Source organism: Salminus brasiliensis, chromosome 19 (assembly GCF_030463535.1).
Source record: "Salminus brasiliensis chromosome 19, fSalBra1.hap2, whole genome shotgun sequence".
Taxonomy (NCBI): Eukaryota; Metazoa; Chordata; class Actinopteri; order Characiformes; family Bryconidae; genus Salminus; species Salminus brasiliensis.
The window spans coordinates 13,716,908-13,740,764 of NC_132896.1; the positions used below are offsets into that span (position 1 = coordinate 13,716,908).

The 23,857-nt window shown below is 40.1% G+C and overlaps 1 protein-coding gene across 5 annotated transcripts in view; it reads left to right on the top strand.

Annotated features, from left to right (window-relative positions):
- Positions 1-1,948: 1,948 nt before the first annotated feature.
- The window catches only part of tenm2a (teneurin transmembrane protein 2a), a 667,726-nt gene continuing 645,817 nt past the window's right edge, over positions 1,949-23,857 (top strand). For all 5 annotated transcript variants that reach the window (XM_072664035.1, XM_072664037.1, XM_072664038.1 and 2 more), the window contains exon 1: positions 1,949-2,035. The gene's annotated coding sequence lies outside the window, so the exon portion shown is untranslated. The remainder of the gene's footprint in view (positions 2,036-23,857) is intronic.

Consider the following 23,857-nt stretch of genomic DNA (forward strand, 5'->3'; position numbering starts at 1 on the left):
TATAGTACAGTGACTGGTGTCCCAGGCCTGAAATGGCAATGACAAGGGGGCATCTCTACCTATTACAAGTCAGTGGACCAATACAATGGTAATTGTATCATAATGTTGCTTTAAAGCCTCAAAAAGCTACATCACAGTTATCACACTATGCTGCTTTATGCCTATGACACTGTTTTATGATAGTTGTATGCTTATTTTTAATACATGCAGGCCAGAGAGGTACATGTATGGCACTCTAAAGCAACCTAGTCCCAAAGATTCAGATTTACCCTTTACCATTATTACCATTACAGATGAACTCAACTTATTTAGACAGCAAATAAAGCATCTGCATGTAAGAGCTCTGCAGTTTAGTCACAGATTAGATGTCAAGTACATCCTAAATCGCATGCTAAATGTAACTAGATTAAAACTAGCAGTGCGCCGAATATTGGTTGCACCACAGAGACATAAGTGAACACCAGCTACTATTAAATGAGCACTAGATACTATTTAGTGAGAACCAGATATTATTAAGTGCACACCCGAGTTTTACCAATATCTTGCTATGAGGAAAGAAACACCATCCTTCATATGTTGTCAAATTTTTGACAATAAGACATAAGTGAAAAGGTGAGAAGTATTGCCGTTTGAACCAGTAAATGTGGGTATAATTAAATACACAAACAAACTGCATAATTCATTCTATTATTACACATCAATAATTAAGTTCTATAAATTGAATCGAGTCGTGTAGCAAAATAACAATTACAACTCAGGACCTCCAAGGGTTTAAGAATCCACCTAGCACTGGCTTCTTGTCTGCGAGATAAGTGAACAAAATGAAATGAATTGGGATTGTTGCACTTCACTGTGGTTGTGAGAGAAATGGCGTGCAGGTAGAAGGCCCATCTATAATTTAGATGAGACGAAGTGATTGAGAAGTAATTGCACCCTCCGCCGGGCATCTATATTCAACTGACAAAATGAGCAGACTGCTTTTTTTCCCCCCTCAGAAGGGAGAGGGATTTAATCTGAGCCCTGGTCCCTCCCCAGGAACAGAGGATAGAGAGGAGGAATTACAGAGGAATGAGGGAATGAGGGAGACAGAGAGAGAAAGAGAGGGAGAGAGAAAGAGAGAGGGAAGGAGAGAGTTTGCAGAGGTTGCCAATGAGTCTCTGTGGGAGGCAAAAGAAGGCACAGCACTTCTGTCACTGCAGTGATTTCTCTCTCTCTCTCGCTCTCTCTCAACCCTTTAAACTCAGCAGAGTCAGGCTGCTTAACTCTCTACTTAATTCCATCACCCACAAACTTAATGCAAAAAGAGCTTTTAAGGGCCCATATTATACACGTTTCTATGTTATGATCATGTTAGCTTTAATTCTGCAATTCTGAATCTTATCCCAACAATCACACCATCACCCAATGAGAGAGCAGCCATATTTCATATTGTGTTTCCTTTTTAAAACATATTTTTGAATGATTTTAGTAACAAAATATAATATACTGTTGATTAAAGTAAGGTATTAAACTCACCAAAGTCAGCTTTTTTGTAGTGTACCTGACTTATACTGTATAATCTTGGTGCCCTCTTTTCTAATGGGCTGCCCTCTATTGTACCTCCTTCTATTAACAGCCCAGGCAGGTGAAACACCCCTTATAACTTCAGCAGGGACGGGCTGAGTTCAGGTAAATAAGTAAATGCTCCACTTTTCAGGATGCAGGCCTGTTAAATGGTTTCTGAAGCACATAACTCTTCCCTATCCGACATACTTACAGTATAGTGGGACTTAAGTGGGGTATTTATGGTCCTGAGTGGGCGGGAGGTGGTTCACATTGAGATGAGCTCAGCATTCTGACTGTCCGGCTGGTCTGTTCGTCCCGTACCCTGAACTGAACTGAACTGAAGTGAACTCTGTTGTGCTGGGCTGGGCTAGACAAGCTGCTGCTCCACTTGCAAGTCAGAGCAGAGGGGGAGAGAGACACCAAGAAGAGGGAGCTCTGTTCTGCCGTCTCTGAGCCGACAACGCTAGCGAGGAGAGGGACTTGCACTCAGGTAGGAGTCTTGGAGTGAGCTTGAAGGATTCTTGAAGGGGCTTGGAATATGTGTGCAAATACCATGACTTATTCATTTGGAGTGTCATCCAAACTTTAGACTGAACGGAACTCTTTGGGATGTGTGTTTGGAATCGTTTCCATATTGATCAAATACTCAAAGTTCCATCAACACAAGGCTGTCTTCCAGTTTGCTTATGTTTGGCATGAACCGAGTTGATTAAGATGTTTCACTCAAGTGAAAAAGATGTACATCTAAATCCAGTCATTTCAACCATCTCTTCAGTGTGCCGTCATTCTTATGAGGGTCTGTTCTCAGCTGGTCAGAGATTTAATGTGGTGTCTATTGATGTGACCGGAGTCTTTGGCCTATAGCTGCTCTCACTTTATTTTAGCTAGACTTCAGCGCAGATCTATGCCTTTATGATTCTCCTCCATTTACTCTGTGCCAGTGCTCCGTTTGAACTTGTGCCTCCCCGTGGGGTGAGAGTATAATCTCTCAAGAACGTAATGAAAGGTCGTATGCAACCTGCCTTAGCAAGCCATGCGCGTGTTGCGAGGAAAATGCAGAAGAATGGGTGTCCTTGCTTTACTTTGATGTTTATTTCCATCGGCGAGAAGTCTGGGAGTCAGCTTTTGTGTCGCTTAAACATGTCAAAATGGGCTTTTAAGAGGAGGAAAAGGAAGTTGGGAGAGGGTCTGATTGAAACTATTCAGTGGCAAATTACAAAGGGGAGCTAGGGGGTTCCTCCACACGTTGGAGTCTCACTTTTCTCATCTGTACTGAGACTGCTCTTCTCGGGAAGGTGAATGAAGCAGTATTTGATTTGTGTCTACTGAAATGGAATATCAGTCATTGGCAAGAAATAGAGTGCTAGCAAAGCTGACGCTGGGCCGTGTTTATAAGGCTTCTCAGAGCAAGAGTACTGATCTTGCCTCAGGTGTTGCCTTTCACAACTGATTCTGAACATGATTCCACATCAATACTTCTCTGAAACTTAATAATTATGGACCACTGAGTACAACAATAACCAACTGACATGCTATTTACAGTAAAAAAGAAAATTGAACACCCCATGAAAAATGTTTTAAAAACATAGACATTTGATCTACATTTCAAACACTATAGAGAGATGGGGGTAATACAACTAAAGTGAAATTCATGTTTTTTGTGTTAGAAAAGTTAGGACACCCCCATTTTAATTACTACATAAAATGTCTCGAAATAGAATCAGCTGCAAAACATCAGCTACAAATGATTAGAGCATTGTTAGAGAGGATTCTGGAGGTGCCTGTCTTATTTAAACCTCATTTAAGACCTTAACACACCAAACACAATGCACATAAACAAGACGGACATATGAAATATTCACACAGAATTTTTTTCACGTAAAACTATTCACATCAGACACAATTGTTCAGGAACTTTGCCGAGTTATTCAGGCCATGAATCAGGCAGAATGTGTTCAAGTGGACTGAATCTGGCAAAAATAAAAACTATGTCAAACATCTACGAGCAGTGTGCAGAAAAAAAAAAAGGTTTACAGTTTATTCTCCACAATGAAACTCTCTGTTCTCCTTTCACCACTAACCTGCACAGTTTACGTCTCAAATCACATCACCATATTCCCAGTATCCTGCACTAGCTACTTGAAAAAGCAAAGCATACATTGTTAAAGCGATTGCTAAATTCTAATGGCTTTAGATCAGACAGATTATGTAATGTTAGAATGGAGGTCTGCCATTGCACAACCTACAAAGTGCATTATATATAGAGAGGAAGTGACTGGAGTCAGAGAGTAAACACTGCTTTGTGCTTTTTGGAAGAGTGAAAAAAGAACGAAAAGTTCTAGCTCACTAAACTTCAGGAGAACTTCTACACACAGCTCGGATGCATGCATGAGCATGAACTGTTCTTTGAACAGATCCTGGAGACACGGCTCCACAGGTGAGGAGGATACACAGAGAGTTCAGTTAAACGTTCTAGTTGTCAGTAGTCACGGCTGGCTGTTACCATACCAATATCAGAAAGAAAGCTGTGATTGGCAGAGAAAGCTTATGTTGGTGGCAAAGAATTGCAAAATTAGGGCAAAAGGGCCTTTAGTTTGGTTTGCTCTTGAAGTGGATTGCTCTTAATTGTCGAAATGTGTGGCATCACCATGATAAGATCCAAAGAGCTCTTGTAGGCTTGTAGGTGAATGAGTCTGGGAAGGGATTTAAAAAGCCAAGACTAAAGTTGGCCAAAAGACACCCGGACAAAGACCAAGACTTCAGGAAAAATGTTCTTTGGACAGAAGAATAACATTTGTAAGATCTAAAGAACCTTCACTTGATGTAAAGTAAAATAACAGTTTAAAGGATCTTTACATCAAACATATCTGTTACAAAAATGGCTCTTTATTGGACCAAGAGTGGTTCTTCTATAACATTGCTCAAAGCACCATTTCAAGACTGCAACAGCTATCAAACAAACCTATATTTCCTTATGTGCTACCCTGCCTCCACAGTTATAGTCAACAGGAGAAATGCTACACATTTGCATAAGAGCTCACTGTATTTTGCCATGTTTGAAACTCTGTTATTTCTTGTGCACTTCTGAAATTAACTTGAACTCCAGAAGCGAGAATAAATTGAAGGCGCTCGTGCCCCTCCCTTTTCCTTTTAAAATAAATCTTTTCCTCTAAATTGGTGGATTGGTTCCTATATGCAAGAGGGGAGATGCAGAACTGTAATTGAATTCCTTCTGTTATTGATTTAGACAGTGACAAGCCACAGGAAACAGCTGAACAGATGTCCTCCAACACTGTATTTACTAAATACAGCCTCTGGCATACATCTTAACCCAAAACTCACTCTCTCTCGTCACTTATTTATTTATTTATTTATTGATTTATTAAAGAACTTAGTTTTCACTCCAGTGTCCGTTGTTGTCTGTTCCCAATGCCAATCCCAATCTGCATATCAAATATTGCCCCATACAACAGCCACATACTTAGCATGATTGTGCATTTTTTATTTTTTTTTGGTCCAGTATGTGTCTAGGTAATCTTGCACACCCAGGTGGAATTATTGAACACTTGTGGACTGTCGGAGGATTATTGATCACATTTTTTAAGTAAGCATTCCATCAGAAAACCAGCCCAAACTATCATGTATAAAAGATGTGAACGATTGAAGCGATAATGAGAATATATATATATATATATATTAGATATGCTGCGTGTTTAGGGCTGGAATGAACTAAAATGCATGTTATTAATTAGCACATTAAATTTGGTAATGTACCAATCTGACCAACACTCTAAAACATAAAAGTGCTACAAAAGGTTCTTTGAGCAACACCATAGAAGAAGCAGTTCTGGTTCCATAAAGAACCATTTTTGCAATAGAGATGCGACCTTTACGTTGATAAAGATCCTTTACATCAAGAGAAGGTTTTGGGGTCTTTTAGAGGTTTATCAAACTTATGTTGGCCTAATCAAATTTTCCAGAACATCTGTTGTATCATGCTCCCTGAATCATCAGAATCATTTTGTGAAAACAAAGACAACAACAAAACAACAAACAAACAAACAAAACCCCTTACTATAACAGCAGTCGAGCATTAGAGTTGAACAAACTGAGAGTGAGCACGGCTTTCTGCTTTAATACAGCCTTTCCTTTCACCATTATGAGCAGACGTTGCTTTGTGAAATGAACGCAGTAAGCTAAAAAGTAAAGTGGCAGGAAATTGCATTCTGGGAGAGACATATCTTCTTCTTGCACATGTAAAATGTGAAATTAAAAGAGCACATTTCCAGATCCTTTGATGGGAGGTAGCACTGTGTACAGTTTTTTCTTTTAGGAATTATCTTGAATGGCAGTCCCTGAACCCTCGCGTAACCTCTGGAGGCACCATGCTGCGCATGCCTGGGCAGTTTCATCTCTTTTGCAAAACTGGAGTTTCTTTGAAACTGACTTCATGAGCTTGCAGTGAGTTTCATATTAGCTGAGCTTCCTAATTTAGTATTTCTTCATTAACTTAAATGTTGTTCTTATTGATTAGTCTTGTGTACTTCTTTCATAAACTTTTACTTAGCCCCACCAGTTTGTACAGAGGTTCCTGTAATTACTGTGTAATTATTGTGTAACAAGTATTGGAGTGTTGAGAGGTTAAACTGTCTATATAAAGTAAGTAATTGTAATAAGAGCTCAAAAACCCATAGATGTCCTAATAAACATTCAAATGAGTCCGGTTTTCCCAGCAGTCCAAAGTGCTGCATTGGAACAGCATGCAAATATAAGCAGATGTTCTCTATAAAGTTTGGGATGTATATTTATCTTTTTGTGTCGAGTCTCCATTTGTAATTCAGGACTAGGCTCAACTCCTGCCTGGAAAACTGCCCAAATGTTTATAGCCACCCATACCACCCACTCTACTCTTCTGAAACGGCTACACTATATATTATACTAGATTTTTGAACAATGTTATGAGATATTGATGGCATTCAGCCACAAGAGCCATCAGAGAGGTCAAGTGCTGATGTTGGATGATTAAGTCTGGATCACAAATGTCACTCCAGCTCATCCCAAAGATATTGGCTGGAGCTCCATCATTCCAGAGAATGCACTTCACCGCTCCACAGCCTTTTTCTGGGTGGCTTTGTTTACCCCTCTCAGCAATATTTGGTATTGGGTGTCGTGACCTTAGGCTCAAGTACAACAACTCCAGAACATCCCTTTCTATTGGCAGAGTTTTATTATGGGGATTATACAAGCTGTCAGTGTCAGTAATGGGTGCAGGTTAAAGTAGCTAAATTCTGTAATTAGCAGGAAAGTCAGGATACTTATCAGCCCTCAAACCCCACCCTCTCATGCTCTACAGCGCTCTGCTTTGCCAGAGTTCTGATCACAGGCCCCTCCCTGTCCACCTGAATGTGCTCAGCTCACTCTTCAAAAGCCCTAGAGGAGCGAAGACATGTGCAAAGTCTTGGTCTAGTGTTGCTGAGCTCTGAGCCATTTATATCTGATTGTCCTCTGGCATTTCAAACCTTTGTTACATTTCTGACTATATCCTGTTTCGCCTCTGATAGCCCTGATAGCCTATTTTCTGACTGTGTTTCGGTTCATGACCCTGTTCTGTGGAGACTTGTGCTTGACAGGACTTACAGTGAATATTCCAGGGTGCAAAAATGTAGTTGCAAAAGTCAGCTGCCAAATGTCTTCTGATTCTTTAAAGTCTAGAGATATCTTTGACATTTTGCTTTACTATTTACCCTCTTTACATAATATCATAGTATTCATCTGCATTCTGTATTACATAGTGAAACATGAGTCCCACTTTATTTGAACAGACTTCTATATTGGCTATATTGGTTTGGGTTGCAGGATTTGTTTTTTAGGGTATAGGGCTTAGGGAAAATGAAGGCAAATTGAATCAATACACTATGTGGACAAAAGTGTTGGGACACTTGCTCCTTAAGCATATGTTCATCCTGCTTTTGCTGGAGTAACTGTCTCTACTGCCCAAGGGAAGGCTTTCTTCTAGATTTTGGAGCACTGCTGTGAGGATTTAATTACAATCCATGACAAGAGTTTTAGTGCGTTATGATGTGGATTATCATCACCCACTTTATCCACAACTCCCTAACTCATCCCAAAAGTATTAGATGGAGCACCATCATTTCATAAAGTTCCACAGTTCCACTGCTCCATAGCTCAATGATGGGGGGATTTATACACCTCTAGGCCAAGCCTGGCATTAGTCACGGTGCTAATAGGTTCATGTGTTCCTGCTCCAGTCCTATTCTATTGGCAATACTTCTCTACAGGGGCTAGACAAGCTGTGTGTGTATTGCCAAATGCATTTATTAGAAAGGGTGTTCATGAACATTTGCACATATAGTGTACTTAGTTAGGTAAATGCATGCAGGTGAGCATCCACAAATCCTGTATCTTCTACAAATCTTGTGGAGTTTTCAAATGAAGTCTCACCCCTCCTATTTACAAAGACATGTGGAATCAACTAAAGAGTTCTGTACCTTCACCTGATGGTGCTTTGATAGAGATATAAATGAGATATAAATTGTTAATAGTGTTAAATTACACTATGCTTTTTTCTACTACAGACATTTAAGTGTCAAATCAATCACAGGCTTATCGATGCCTTTATAAGTGCCAGGTGGGTGAGAGGAACCTGTTGTAAGCATTCCAGCTTTCTGATTTAAAAGTCTAAATACTGGCAATTTTTATCATTTTCAACTACTAGCATTGACCTCATATATATAAATTGTTTTTACAGACTTATCATAACATCTATTATCTGCGCACATGCTTTTGTATTTTGTATTTTGTATTTTGTATTTTGTACACTGTATTTTAATACAGTGAATGCAACATTTCTTTTTTGCCCAGTCCCTCTCTCTGTCTCTCTGTCTCTCTCTCTCTCTCTCTCTCTCTCTCTCTCTCTCTCTCTCTCTCTCTCTTTCTCCAATCCTTGGCCATTATGGAGGTTTTAGAGCATGTCATGGTTCCTCTCCTGAGGGAACAGAGTCAAAGGTGAGAAGCTCTATTTCTTTGGACATACAGGTACAAAGAAAGTGCAGCAATGCCATTTTCTGCTCTTAGATTGTGGTCCTTAGAAACATAGGTATGTTTTGTGGAGTTTTTAACATACAGAAAGCCTTTGAATATGCATTTGAAGTGAAGCTTTTATTGGTTCTACAAATGTAGTTAATCAGCCAACACATGTTTGATGTCAAATGTTTGTACATGCCCAGCAGTGCTTGCTGCAGCTCTTGTCAAGTGGTTAAATACCGCCAAATCATGCTTATGTGTATTCTGACCAAGATTTGGAATATTATCTTTCAAAATGGAAAAAATGACTTTGCATAGCTAATATTTCAGTAGCTGTGAGGATCTTGAGGCCATGATCTCACCAAAAAAAAAAACACTAATTGCATCTATCTTGTTGAAATTGAAAGTATACAATATGACAAGAAGCAGAGGGGCAGCCTTTTCACAGTATGAATAAGGCCTCCTGGCCTTCTGAAGGCTTAGATCTGTGCTTTTCAGGGCTGGCAAATTGACATTAGTCATTACAGCTTGAAGGTGAGGGCTAAATGAATAAAGATCCAGTTTGATGCACTTTTTGAAATACAGACCTTTTGTGCTATTTTAGTAAATGTTTTAGTAAAAATTTCCCCAGTCATGTCACTAACAATGTAGCATTCAAACATGGTATTTTTGATGTTAAGCATTATGGGTGACTTTTATGAAGTTGTGGAAATCATTAATGATGAATGCATCCACAGAATGTGCCAGGTTTGCATCACACCGCTCAATACTGCCTTTTACTATGCTATTACATGACCCAATCTTACTATCTAGCTAGCTAGCAGGCAGGCACACCCTGTCTGAAGGTGTAGGCATGTAGTTGTATGTGGCATAGTAGAGAATGTGCTTCAATAATGTAAAGTAAAAGTAAAAAGGGTTGTATACAGCACTGAACATATTTATTTGACTAAGAGTGGAATAGTGGAACCATTTGGGGGCTATATAGAACTATTTTTTAAAAGGTTCTTTAAAAAAACATATACGATATATGCTTGGCCTGTCATTTACCATGGTTCCTTGAGCTATGATGGCTTGAAGAGCTTCTTTTCTAAGACTGTATTCCCATACCTCCAGACACCAAACATATCTAGGCACATCTAAAGTACTAGCTGTGTGGAGCTGAACTGTTTCTTTAACAATGTATTCTGATATATTTATAAAATAATGCCTTATCCCATTTCAGCCCGACATCAGTTCTTCAAATACACACGCTAACCCTGAACTCTAGGCCTAAGGGAGATAAAAGACAGCCATTTCATCTCAGCCACATAAGGAAAAAAAGTACAGATTGGTTGTAGACTGTTCCTCTATGTGTGCGTGTGGATGTGTGTGTGTGTGTGTGTGTGTGTGTGTGTGTGTGTGTGCAGTAAGTGTGTTTCATTGCCTCATGTAGAGGCGCTCAGGGGATCCTTTGTCCTTCAGGTGTCCTAAAGTAAAGAGAAGGAAATCGTTTGAGCTGAGAGCTACTGAGGTGTGTCTGTCGTTGTGTGTCTCATAGGCTATAAGTGCAGAGACTCTGATAAAGCCATGGAACCTAGTGAATAGATGAGTTTTTCATGCAAAATATATCAACGTATGCATGGGGTGTACATTTAATCCTTTGCTTAGATAAGCTGAATAAGTGGTGGCACTCTCTAGATTTCTATCTGAAATGTGAAGAGCGGCTAACCCGAAAAAGTCCCAATCCACTAAACAGAGCACCTGTTTTTAATGTTGAATTTAATTTGTAATAATAAATTCAGAAGAATACAGTCTTCAGACAAACAGGTGGTATATTTACAGTGGCATAATTACTGTTTGCAAGCTCTCTGCAGTATTATCAGCCAATAAAGAAGGTTCAAATCAGTGATGATGTTCTTAACATTCTTATGCAGAAATCCTGTCTTTCTGTGCCATGCAAGGAACAGGTCTACATAACATACCATGCCTGTCACTAGAGTTGGGTAGTAAACTTGATACTATTAAAGGTACTGACCCAATGACATTGGTACTACCATGTACCAATTTGTGTCAAATCAGTCACAGGTGCCACATTTTGGTTCAGGTGTAACACAGCCAAACACAACTATCTCTGCCTTATATATAAAGCAAAATGCAGGGTTGACCATGGCAGCACTTTAAACCTAAGCATATTTGATAGCCTAAAAGCACCCCCCCCACACACACACACACACAACAGCTGCCGCTAACATTAAAAGGATGCCTGCAGTCATTGCTATAGAAGTTAAACTGCACACAAATTAAACAACGAATTGACAACTCTCCAGGATCTCCCACTAACCATTGTGTTTCCTTTGAGCTGGGATTTGATTTGCATCAAAAGCAGTGCATATGCTTAGCACTGTGACTAATACACACACCCTAAAAAGACCCCCAGCAATTTTCACTTCCATCTGATTTAAAGTAAGCCTGGTTGCTAATGCTGGCTAACTAGAAGTAGGAGAACACACATGTACTCGCACGAGGGTGCCAAACACTTTTTGATCATGATACACTAATGTTGAAATGTCAGTGTTTTCTAAAGTAAAGCTGCACTCAAACACACTAAACTACCCTCACTGCTACAATGCCTAGATTTTAGGAAAGAAATTACATGTGTTTCCTGCTCACACTCTGCCCTGGTGAAAGACTTGAGATAGGAGGGATGGTTTTGGGAGGGAAGAAAGGAGGTTGAGAGCTGTTTTATTTTGTGGGGTGTGTAAGATGTTCCAAATAAAAACCAAAATGTTGAAAAAAAGGTTTTTGTTATTACAGAGAGTGAAGTGCCAAATAACAGTACGGCTGGGTACCAGTACCAAATTCCAGGTATCGGTTCAAATGTGAAGTACCCAAACCTACCTGTGACAACAAATGCTTGTATCTCTGAAATTACACACTTAAACCACGTGTTCTTCAAGGGTTCCTGAAACACAAAACCAGTTGAATGCTTTGTCTTGATAAATGTTTTTTGGAAAACCATACTGTAGATAGTTCTTAAAAAAATGGTAATCCTATATTGAACCCTTTTTACAAAAAGTGTGAACTTAGCATTATTCATAGGAATTCACATAAACACATAAACACATAAACTAAAAAAGACATAAATAGAGGCCACTGGTTGAGGCAAATTGTTTGTCTTAGATCATTTTAGGTTGCTATTTCTTAGAGTATACGCAATGTACAGACATATGTTCTTCGGGATCCAGCATTCAGGGAGGTTGGCTGTTGATTTCAACTATTTAAATCAATAGTCTCCAACCCTCCTCTTGGAGAACTACTGTACCTTTCTGTAGGTTTTAACTCCAACCCACCATACAACCCATTCAGAAAATCTAAATTTGCTGGATCAGGTGGGGTGGATTAGGGTTGGATATAAGGGAAGGAAGCTCCCCATGAACATGGTTAGAGAGCCCTGCTTTGAATGCTTTGAATAAAACAATGGAATTCAACTTTTTCAGGTTAAGCAGATGAACTATTAACATCCTTCTGATACCATTGTCAAGGTTCCTGGCCTCTTTAAGTTATATCCTCAAACTTTTGACTGATTTAATGACAGTTTTATGTAAGGCTGTGTGTAAAAGTGACTGTTAAATGAGCAAAATGTGGATTGGGCAGTTTAGCATGTAATCTCTGCAGAGATGGGCTCAGTAATGGGCTCAGAAGGCAAGTTGAAGGTCATACACGTTAATAGCCACTTTGTGCAGTCAGCTTTGGGCACATTTTTCTATACAAATTCATCCATACACAAATATTGCACATACAAGTTCATCTGAAAAGTCAAACTTGATGTCTTTATGTGTGCACTGTGAACACTACATCAGTGTAGTAGTAAGGCTTCGCTGTATTTAATTAAACGCAGCAACTTACGGCAGCCATCTCGGATAAGAATCTGCTGAATAAATGTGGTTCACTTGAGGCGGCCCTATTGCCCTAGTGCTGCTTCGCTCAGCTGGTTAGTTCTTTGGTGCTGACAACATTTTTGAGCTGTTTAATTAAGTCTGTTGGGTTTGCATCGGCAGGCCCGAATAATACGCGCTGCTCTCTGGACCCGGACCCTGCGATCTGACGGTTGTTAATTGCCAGAGGTTTAAATGGAAGTTGTTCTGTAATTGCATCAGGGTCTGGCGCATTCATTTAGACCGGCGGCTTATTTATTACAGATCCCTGCCCTGCAGGTATATTAAGTGCTCAGTACTTTACAGAATCCATCAGGGCCTTATTGACACACAGTCTCGACATGAGAAAACCAGAGTAGGCTGGTGTTTATTTATCAGTGTCTGACAGGCCCAAAGGACTCTTCTCAAGCCTGATGCACACTGCAATCTCTGACCTTTTTAATTTTATTATAGCCCTATTGACAATACCATTAATGTCATATCTCTCTGTTCTTCCCCCTGCAGCTCTCTAGTGACTGTCGCTCAAATCGTTTCTCCGTAATGTTTTTTTTTTTCTGTTCTTTTCCAGATGACCAGCTTTATTTTCTATTATTTACTACTCCGCATGGATAGCAGAGCAAAAAGGGGGCCTCATAATCAAATATATTTGATTGGGATCTTTGCTGTAGTGTCTGCTAGCCTTTAGATCAAAGTTGAAGGGAGACAATTTCAATGTGTACTTTAAAACAAAGTCAGCTGGAAATGACATTTCTTTGATGGAACCCATAACTTTTTAGTTGAAAGCAAGTCAAATTAATCACGAATTATGGATTGCCTTTTTGAAGTTGATGTGTTTTTTGTATACCTTCCCTGTGTTGAATGCATGCACCCTACATTTGCAACTAGCCAGATTGATTTACCTTCTGACATTTTGGTTGATGAGCAAACTTTAGTAGTTTGATCGAACGTCCCTGAAGTGTTGGGCTGCTGTGTGAAGCTGAAAAGACGCCAAAACATTCCAGCATATCTCTCTCTCTCTTTCTCTCTCTCTGTATCTACCTCTCCTCAGTGACCTGATTTACACTGTTGTATCTCTACCCATCTTATTCCTGCTGTACAGGCTGATACAGCCCTGTTTATCAAGACGGCGGCTTTAGCATTCTCCTCACACAGCCCTCAGTGCGAAACATCCAGCACCATGGACAGCGCCACGGCCATGCCATTAACCTTCCTTTATATAACACGCCGGTCATGGTCGTATCCCCAGGAGTCAGGCCCCTCTTAAAGGCTGGCCGCAGCATCACGAGCAAGGCTGTGGGAAACAGCTTTTTTCCCCCTGGAGAGAAGCTGTTGCTGAGTTATGGGCTGGATTGTCACCCGGCGAGGGAAGAGGCGGGATTGATTCCCAGAAATCAGCAGAATCCCGGGCTGGCCTATCGAGCGTGCTCATCCGTCTCCCTGACATGATTGTTCCTCTCTTGTTACTTTATGTTCTAATCAATCAGCTATGAGTAAAATGGCAATTACAGCAGCCATCGATACAAGCAACAGAGAGAGCAAGAATTATAGGACGTAACATTACTGCAAATTGCCATTAAAGTTCCCCTCTTTCAGAGGGGGGAGGCTGTAATGGATAATAATCAGGGGTATAATTCTTGATGGATTAAGCAGTATTTCACATTTAATTGCACCCAACAAACTCAGTGAGCGTGAGGGAGCGTGCTGGACTCCTTAATGCATTCTTCCTGATTGAGCTTTAAAGTGCTTTTTGCTTGTTTTAAGAAACGCTTTTATGATATTTTAAGCAACCCAGTGGAGTAATGCTCTGCCATTTTGTACAGTTTATTGCATTGAGTTGTTAGGTACTGCAACCATTCCACAAATCTTCCATTTAGAACCCATGACCTGTACACACAGTGAGATGATTGGGCTTTTTAGCCATGCAATTTTAGGCAATACAGACAGATGTTGGAAACTAAGCCTACCTATTTAGATCACAGTCTATATGACAGTATAGTTCCATGTTACATGAACTTCCATCCATGTTTATTAGCACTTCAACCCTTTATAAATATTGCTGTACTTTTCTTAGATCACCAAATTAAACAGTGTGGATACTATTATACTGTTCTTAATATTTATTGAGTCAGTCTTAATAAGGTTTCTTCCAGCAGATGGGGCTCTAGTTATGAGCCAATGTGTCCTATACAGTTTGAAATACACTGTTGTGGATGGAAGGCCTCTTTCTTTTTAATTCAATAAATATAATAGTAGGTTTGCCATAATCCTAGATTTTGATCACAAAATCTCGATACCAAATGATAATATGGCAAAAACTGTCTGAGCACCACAGGCCGGTTTCTTGGGCATTGATTGAAGCTTAGGCTTAGACAAAACTGCAGTGCCAGTGCTTAATCATAATTGGAAATTGTTTTAGTTTAATCTGGGTCTGAAAAGATGGTTCCAAATGTAAAATTATACATACTGATTGTATAGAAAATATGCCAAATTGCAATATTGAAAAAAACATTGAAGTTTTGATACTTTGTATAAGCTTAAAGTTGATTGACAAAATGTCACAACTATATAAAAGTACATATCAGTCAGTGCAGATATGCGAAAGTCAGTGAGAAACCAATGTAATCTGATATACTGGGATGGGAAGATTTGGTAAAAAGTGACATATCTACTAAATGAGTACTTCTTTTCTGCATTTGAAAGGAAGGTAGGTTCAAAGAGTGATCTCAAATAGGCTACTCAAAGTACTAAATGTACAATGCCACTCATGTATGCAATATCATTACAGATGCATGATTTTAAAAAGATGTAATACTTAAATAACAGCTGTAATGTATTATATGTATAAGATACAAATACAAATGTGTGTGTATATATATATATATATATATATATATATATATATATATATATATTATAAATGTAATGTATGATACAAATGTATTGTATGTGTCTATAAATTCAATTGGGAATTCCAGAGGTCTATCCACAATTTAGATTTCAGTTAAATCCACTGCTATAGAGCTGAACATGCATTCAAGCCCATGCTCATAATTTTACTGAGCAAAAAATAAAGGGCTCCAGAAATTGGAACTTGCTCTACATTGCTGACTCCACTAAATGTTGTCTTTTTTTCCGGAGGTGGAAGTCTCTGGGGTATTCCAGCTGAGCGAGTGGGCGAACCAAATGCATAAACAGTGTTCTCCATTCCAAAATCTATTAGTAATGAAGATACAGATAAAATAATACCCGAGTGGCTCTAATATCCATACTAAACAGGAGACCGAGGTACTTGGATAGCTCTAATTTCCACAGAAAGGCTATGGTGTAATATTGATGTAAGGAGTAGTGTAAGGAGTGCTCAGGTGACCTTCTCTCCCTGGTGGCTCCATCTAGACGTTAGCACTGACTCCTTCCTGCTTCCCTGTCCCACACCGAGTGTCTTTCTTCTTCTCCCAGGTGCTCTTCCCTGTGCTCTGAATTCCACATTCTGCACCTGCGGTCTCCTGGCATGGCCTGAGCAGCCACTTCATCAAAATCAGCTGCTGGAGAGTGGAGGAGATTACCCACAGGAAAATACCCCTGAGCCTTAAATAGCAATCAATTTCTCTGACTTTTCTCCGTCACAAGCCTCGATAAGCACTAGCCCATGTTTACATGAGGATGACACGACGAGAGAGAAATAAGAAGGGCCTGTTCAGCCAGATGTACTTTGCTGAATTGTTGAATACTACTTTTTTTTGGTTTAAAAAAATAAAAAAGGTAGCATACAATCACCCATCCGAGGGTTCCATTCAAAGCCCTTTTCTGAATTTGGACATTGAACCAAAGCGGAAAAGCTATTATGGAATTTTATTATGGCATTTGAGACTGGGAGATCAAAGCAAATCATGTAAATGTCAATATGCCGACCAATGGTCCATGTACTGTTTGAGAGAGACAGTGATTTTGCAATTGCCTCAGGAAATCAACTTATCCACGCTCTGCAAATCAAATGTCTTGCAGTTATGCTAAAATGTTACATTAGCAAGCTGGACTACATAGTTGCAGCTAATCAAGACTAGGCAGTCCGGAAATGAATGATACAATGATACATTCATGAATTTGCCAAAGTGATGAATCCTCACTATTAGACCCAGGTCTTCAGAGTCAGAAATGTCCAAATCTAGTTAAAAGAATGAGGGGAACCAAACCTTTACAATAATCCCCCCTGCGATTCTAGCTGCATGTTAGCGCTAAGCTAAGTAATGCACAGGAATATATTTTTGGCTGTTCTAGATTAAAATGGACATTATACTGCAGCTTGCAAAGTCCAGAGTCTCAAAAGCCAGTGACGGTATCTAGGACTTTCTGGATGACAAGTCTCTCATGAAATTGGTCCCGCCCATTACAATTTCAAACATGACTGGTTGATTCCTCTGTCACTTCCTGCTTATGAAATCCCAACCAATGGAAGAGCTTGCTTAGCTGTATCTATCAAAATACTGTGGGAAAGAAAATCCTGATTGAACAGTTTGTTGATCTAAACCTTAACACTGGAATACTACCAGTGCTGTAGTATCTGCAGGGCTTGAATACAAGGATAACTTTATTCGGTTGAAATTTAAATGAAAATGAAAATTGAAAAAATATTACATACATATATTAAATTTTTTTTAAATCATTGGGCCTTTTCTGAAGATTGTTCTATTGACCTGCTGCAATGCTAATGCTAATTTATTTATATTTATATATCATCTATCATCCATCCTTATTTGACTTTTACACACATACAAACTAAATATCAATTTAATGAAGAGTTTACAAAGTTTACAAAGTTTGCCCAGACACACAAGAATTGCTAAAAAAAAAAAAAACGATCAATTCATGGCTGGGCCATGCATAGGTCAATTGTCTGATACGGTGGACAAGAGGGAGACAGATGAAGGGAGGAAGCTGTGTTCAATATTTGAAGTGCTTCTGGGTTGATGAGGGGAGCAGGTAACACTTTAAGTGATGTTGCATCTCTGATTACACTGCAGTCTCAGACTGATTGGTGTTTAACCTGTGGGTCAAGCAGTGTGGAACCATCAGTCAAATTAGCTTCCCATCATGTCGTCCAGGCTTTCACTTGAATTACTTTCATAAATGAATGATGCGCATGTGCTCCCATGCTGCCATCGAGTTTGGCTAGCAAGTAGCTGCTAGCTGAGCTTGTGCTTTGCATGAAAAATGGAAAGGGAAGTGTGAGATTTTGAAATAGAGGCAGGTAGTGACACGACTCTTACAACGTGAATATGAGCTCAGTTGCATGGTGTAAATGGACATACATGCATCTAAACAGTGTGACCTTTCACATGCAATGAAACAGCAACAGCTGCTACAAAAGAACAAAGACGTATGAACTGGTCAGCTCACATATACTAGAAGTGGGCATTGACAAGGGCATTGTTGAAAAGATCTAGTTGATATCCTCCTTTAGGCTTGAACCAGCAGTGTTTGGGCACGTTAACCACTGTGCCACCATGACACCCTTGGCAGCATGTCTGTGATGGTTCTTTTCCGGATTCTTTTACAGATGTATGGCAATGAGTGTGCTAGAATCTGTGTAAACTGTGAGCTTGGCCCGAGCCAGGGGCTTTAGAATGGAGAGCGAAAGAGATGGAGCAGAAGATGCTCCACTGGCTGCTGTGAAGCTTTGAAAATTCCTCCTCCTATCCGCTCCTCATCTTTAACTCCTCTCCCGGGACCCGTCCCTACCTTCTCCCCCCTTCAAAGACAACTCTTCGTTCCATACGCTCCTCTATTTTTAGAAGAAAGCATTTTCTTTTTCTTTCACGCTCTTTTCTCTTTCCTCTTTTCCAGCCCCCACTCGCTCTGTAGCCACAGGCCATAAAGTTAAACTTGTTGCTGACTCTCTCTCTTAACTTTACAAGGTACCAGAGGCTTGTGTCTGGGTATTTCAGAGAACAAAGAAGGTATACCGACCAAAGTTGCCTTGACGCTGCGAGGAGGGCTTTGTCTATGAGAACGTACAGGATCCAAGGGTAACAAAGTGTCTGTGTTCATCAAAGGCCGTTGTTTTCAGCACCAAAGCATGTTTTTGTTTTGCACATCCTAAGTGACGTTGCACAGTCTAAGCTCTGAGGAAGCATCCAGTTATGAAGGTTTCTTCCTAAAGGTTTTGCTAAATGCACTTGTTTAACTGAATAGATTTTGTTGAAGGTTTAAGACTCCAGTCCAATTTTATGGATGAGCCTACACACTTTGTCAACCCTTTATTATTGCAGACCACCCAATCAGTGTCTCTGTGAACAGCAACATATTCATCAAGGACATCTGTCACCCATTGGTGCTTTCGCCATTCACCATAGTGGTGAATTATTCCCTCTCCATCTCCCTTGGTTAAAAAAAAAACACCAAAGAGACTTGAAAAATACACTGATCAGCCATAACAATAAAACTGCTGTCAAGTGAAATTTTATCGTTGCAGTGGCACCTGTCAAGGAGTGGAATATACTTTTTTTGAAGAAAAATGCACAAGGATCTGAGCGACTTTGACAAAGATCAAGTTGTGATGGCTAGAAGACTGTCAGAACATCTGAATAAAAGCAGGTCTTGTGGAGTGTTCCCAATTTTGCAGTGGTCAGTACCTACCAAAAGCAGTGGAAGTGAAGCAGCGGTCAGGGTCATGAGTGCTCATTGATGTAATCCTTTGAGGCCCCGCCTCACCACTTACAGGACTTAAATGGACTGCTGCTAACGTCAATAGTGCCAGATACCACAGGATACCTTCATAGGTCTTGTGGAGTCCATGCCTTGACAACCCAGCACTGTGGGACCTGCACAATATTAGACAGGTGGTTTAAATGTTAGGGTTGATCGGCGTACACTGAGACATATTTACGGAAGAGTATGAGAGAGTGATTGAGTGGAAAACGGGGAGAGAAAGGGTGCAAGAAAGATAGAAAGAAGGATAGAGAGAGAAGGAGAGAAATAGAGAGAGAGAGAGAGAACCCAAGGAAAAGGTCAGCTTGCCTTGTGTCATGCAGGGAAGTAGATGCCTGAATGCTGGGATTTACTGAGATTAATCTGTCGTATGGTGACAGTGCTGCATCTAAAAGGTCACCCATGGCAACAGGATGTGGAGGCTGGCTGCTGAAACATATCGAATCTGACCACTGGCTGACCAGGCCTCTGGTAGTTAGTGCATTCGAAAGGTCATTTCTGCCCGGCTTTTCCCTGCGAATGGCCGCTCCGCAGGTGTTTTGGGAAATGCCTACTCTTTACCTACTGACAAGCTCAGACAGTGTTTTTTGTAGAGGCCTGTAAATTGCCCTTGTTATTAAGTGGGAGCTTTGACAAGCCTGTCATGCTTGGCAATTTGAACCAAACAGCAGGTCAAGCAAGTTGCTATTGACATAATGATGGTCAGCGTGTCTTGGATTTTACAATAGTATTTGATAAAAGGCTGGAAGAGAACTGTTTCAGCGAGACGCTGACATGATGCATCTTGGCAGATGGCTGCATAAAGCCGTGTAATCACTATCATATAGCGCAGGGTAGTTTAGAGGAGTTTACTCATGCTGGGTGAATATTCCCCAAATTGAAAATAACTTTTTTGGCATTAATCCATCATTTCAAGTAATAAGAAAATCCCCCAAAATCAGCCACACTATCCAAGATTTCTTAATGGCTTCAAATGAACATTTCAGACATACATGCTAATGTTGGCAACAATGAATGGAAACTAGCAAATAGCATTTAACTTGATGTCATGTAAATAATGCTGTTTGGTGACAACTCACTTTTTTAATTCACTAGTACAGAGCCAACATGATTATGTGGTGCTCACATGGATGGAACGTGGGCTAGGTGGGTTCCAGGTGGGCATGAACTCTGAATGGGTTTATACATGCATTTTTACTGAGACCCAGTTGACCTTCCCAAATGGACCCCATTGTTACAGCAACACCTTAATCTCACATGGGTCCCATCTTGTCCCCGAATCTAGTGTACAACCCAGATGGGGCCCATGTTTAACCCATCCTGGTCCCATCTCTTACCCTGGTGGGCATCCATTTGTGGGGCCAATGTGGAACCTGAGGACAAAACTTTCTGGTTCCCAGTTGGGCTACCCATACAGGCCCCACAATCACAATGTTAGCTGGGTAGCAAAATTAGCATTATTGACTGAACGTTTCCTAGAGTCTTGAATTTGTACAGTCAACTTTAATTCACATGACAATCAAAACGGTATCAATTACTAGTTCGAACTCATGACAGAATCTCTTCACTAGTTTTATTAAGGTTGGAGTGACAAATAAAATAGGCTATAAAATTACAGCATGCTTTCATTATCACTAGTGATAACTGCTGCTTCTAATGGAGTAAAGATCAGACTGTGCAAGTGTTTAGAGAGATTGTGTTTTACATTTGCTGCTGTCATTTATTTCAAAAGGAATTCCCTCTGTGGTAAACAAATACATTACCATTATGTTTCTTTTTTATCTACTGCAGAATACGCTAGCATAATTCCTAGAAATCCAATTAGCAGAGTGCCAACAATTACGAATGTTCAGACACAGTCAGGAGGTCCTTGCTAGTGGAAGTAACTACAAAAGAAAAGAAAAAAATTGAAGAGGGCCATTAAAAATAGGAAAAACTCCACCCATCAGCCTGATGGTTAGCAAGAGTGCACTCTCTTTATTTATTTATTTATTTAAGGGGAGTGGCTCTTGAGAACAGAAGTAAACAGATGTGGCCAGCAAAAAAAGAAATGTGAACACAAATGAACGTGAAAAGGGAATGAGGACCTGCTTTAAGGACATGTGCATGGGTTTGGAGGACTACTACAGAGAAGGACAGTCCATTAGGACCTTGTTTATTGTGCCAACCATCATTACCCACTGGCAATAGCCCTCTTCCTTACGGTCAGCATGAACCCGGATAACTTTCCCACCCTTCCTTCTTCAATCATTCTTTTCAAAATATCCCCTCATCTGCTCACCTCTAATGGAAGTCTAGGGACTGGCTTCGCTCTTTCGAGATTTCTTAGTTACCACCATTCACTGAAGATCCATACTAAAAACCACTCTTCTTAAGGGGAGGACATGAATGCTGGTGAATGAGGGAAAGCAGGGCAAAATTAGACCTGTCCTATTGTTGAGGTTTGAGGTGGAGTGTTTGTGAAAAAGGGAAAAAGCTTTTAGACATGATGCTCTAAAAGCAGTGGTTTAGCCACTTGTTCTCCATCTTTCAGACCAGTAGGAGCTCACAACTGCAAAATCTTATCTTGGCTTAGGGCTTGGGTTAGTGATCTTAGGCTTTCTGAGCAGTTTAGGCAAACCTCACAAAATGATTCTGGTGCTTAAACAGTTCTAGGAATCTTTTTTAGATTAGCAGTGCACAGTCCTATCTAAACCTTCTTCTGTGGTTGTCAGCTTGGACTTATGCCTCTAGGAAGACTAAGTACAATGCTCGTAATTAACTAAGTACAATGTTAACTGTTTGGTGACCACTCACTTTTAATTCACTATTACCCAGCCAACACGCTCACGTATGGCTCACATGGATGGAACGTGGGCTAGGTGGGTTCCAGGTGGGTATGGGCTCTAAGCGGGCTTGTACATGCATTTTTACTGGGACCCAGTTGGGCTTCCTAAATGGGCCCTATTGTTACAGCACCACCTTAATATCGCATGGGTCCCTTCTGAACATGAAAAGGGAATAAGGACCTGCTTTGAGGCCATGTGTATGGGTTTGGAGGACTACAAAAGAAAATGATAATCCATTAGGACCTCTTGTTCATCATGAGAACCACCATTACCCATTGACAATTGGTTTTTAAACTGTGAAAAGTGTCTTCTGACCAAAAATAAAATTCTTCACAGACCATTAATAACTTTATTTTTTGTTGTTGTTGTAGAACACTATATAACATACAACTGATGTTTCTTTGTTGAATGAAGGGTTGGTTCTAGAGTTCCTCTTGATCCCTCCAGTCATCTTACACATAGATTTCAAATCCAGCAGCTGCAACAGCACACCTGATGTAATTTAAAGAAGCACTGAGTAGTCAAACAAGGTATTGGGTTCCTCCAGCAGAGCTATATATAAAGTTGTGGTCAGACGTTTGCATACACTAATCATGTCTTTAAATGATTTATTTTACAAACCAGTTCTTTCTTTATGAAACCAAAAGTACTTTGGTACTTGATCAAAAAGTCCACTGTAGCACCTTTATCTTAACCACTTAAAAAGCCTATGGCTAATACCAAAGAAAAACTCCACCAGTTTGTACAGAGGTCCCTGTAGCTACTGAATAATACCTTAGCATGTAATAAGACATGGGGTGTTAAGGGGTTAAGAGTATAATGGGTAATACATTTACACAGAACGCCTAATATTTGGTTAGCAAGTTGCACCTTGTCCAGATGCTTTTGGTAGCCAACAGCAAGCTTCTGGCAGAATTCCGGTTGGGTATTTGACAATGCCTCCTGGCAGAATGAAATCCCCTGGGAACCTAAATCTCAGTTTTCTTTTTAATTAAGTTAATCTGGCTCCTCGGGGCCCCCTGTGTGTAAATGCACAGTAAGTATGTCTTATGAATATCTTCCCAAAGTCTAATAGTTTGCTGTATTTGACCAGTATTGGTTCTCAATGATTGGATCTCAATGACTGTGCACTTCTAAAAGTGGGTCAGATTTACATCAGCATAACCCTGACCAATCACCAGATTAACATGGCTCCACCCTCTCTTTGAACCTAGACAGCTAAAGTTAAAGCAAAACTACATAGCTACAGCTGTCCTCGCATGGCCCATTGTCCTTCACATCCGGTGCCCAGGATCACCTTTTTGCTTCACTGTGGAATTGAGTGGCTGGGATGGATGGGAGATCCTGATGCAGCACTGAGTTCCGATGCCTCCACCCACTCATTCTACATGAAACCACAAACACAAGTCAAAGCATAAATCAAAAAAATGCAATTTCTCTGTATCAAGGGTGTATTATTTTCCATGGTAACGGAACGGGTAACGTTCAGAGTTAGAGGGCTGTCAGTCATGTGCGATTATTAAAATATTAAGATCAAGATTTGAAAACTTCAAATAACACCCAAGGTTATAAGTTTTATACAAAATAAAATCAGTATATCTAAATGTATTCCCAGAAGCATTTAACAGAGTAGGATAAATTCGCTAAGCGCAGTCCACATATTTTCAATAGACTTTGGGAAGCCATTCCTGGTTTATCCATTCTACAACACCTTTTGATGAGTGTTTGGGGTCATTGTCCTGTTGGAACACTCAACTGTGTCCACTTTTTAACTGTCTAGCTGACAGATTGTGGTTATAGTAAAAGAGGATCTCCTTGATT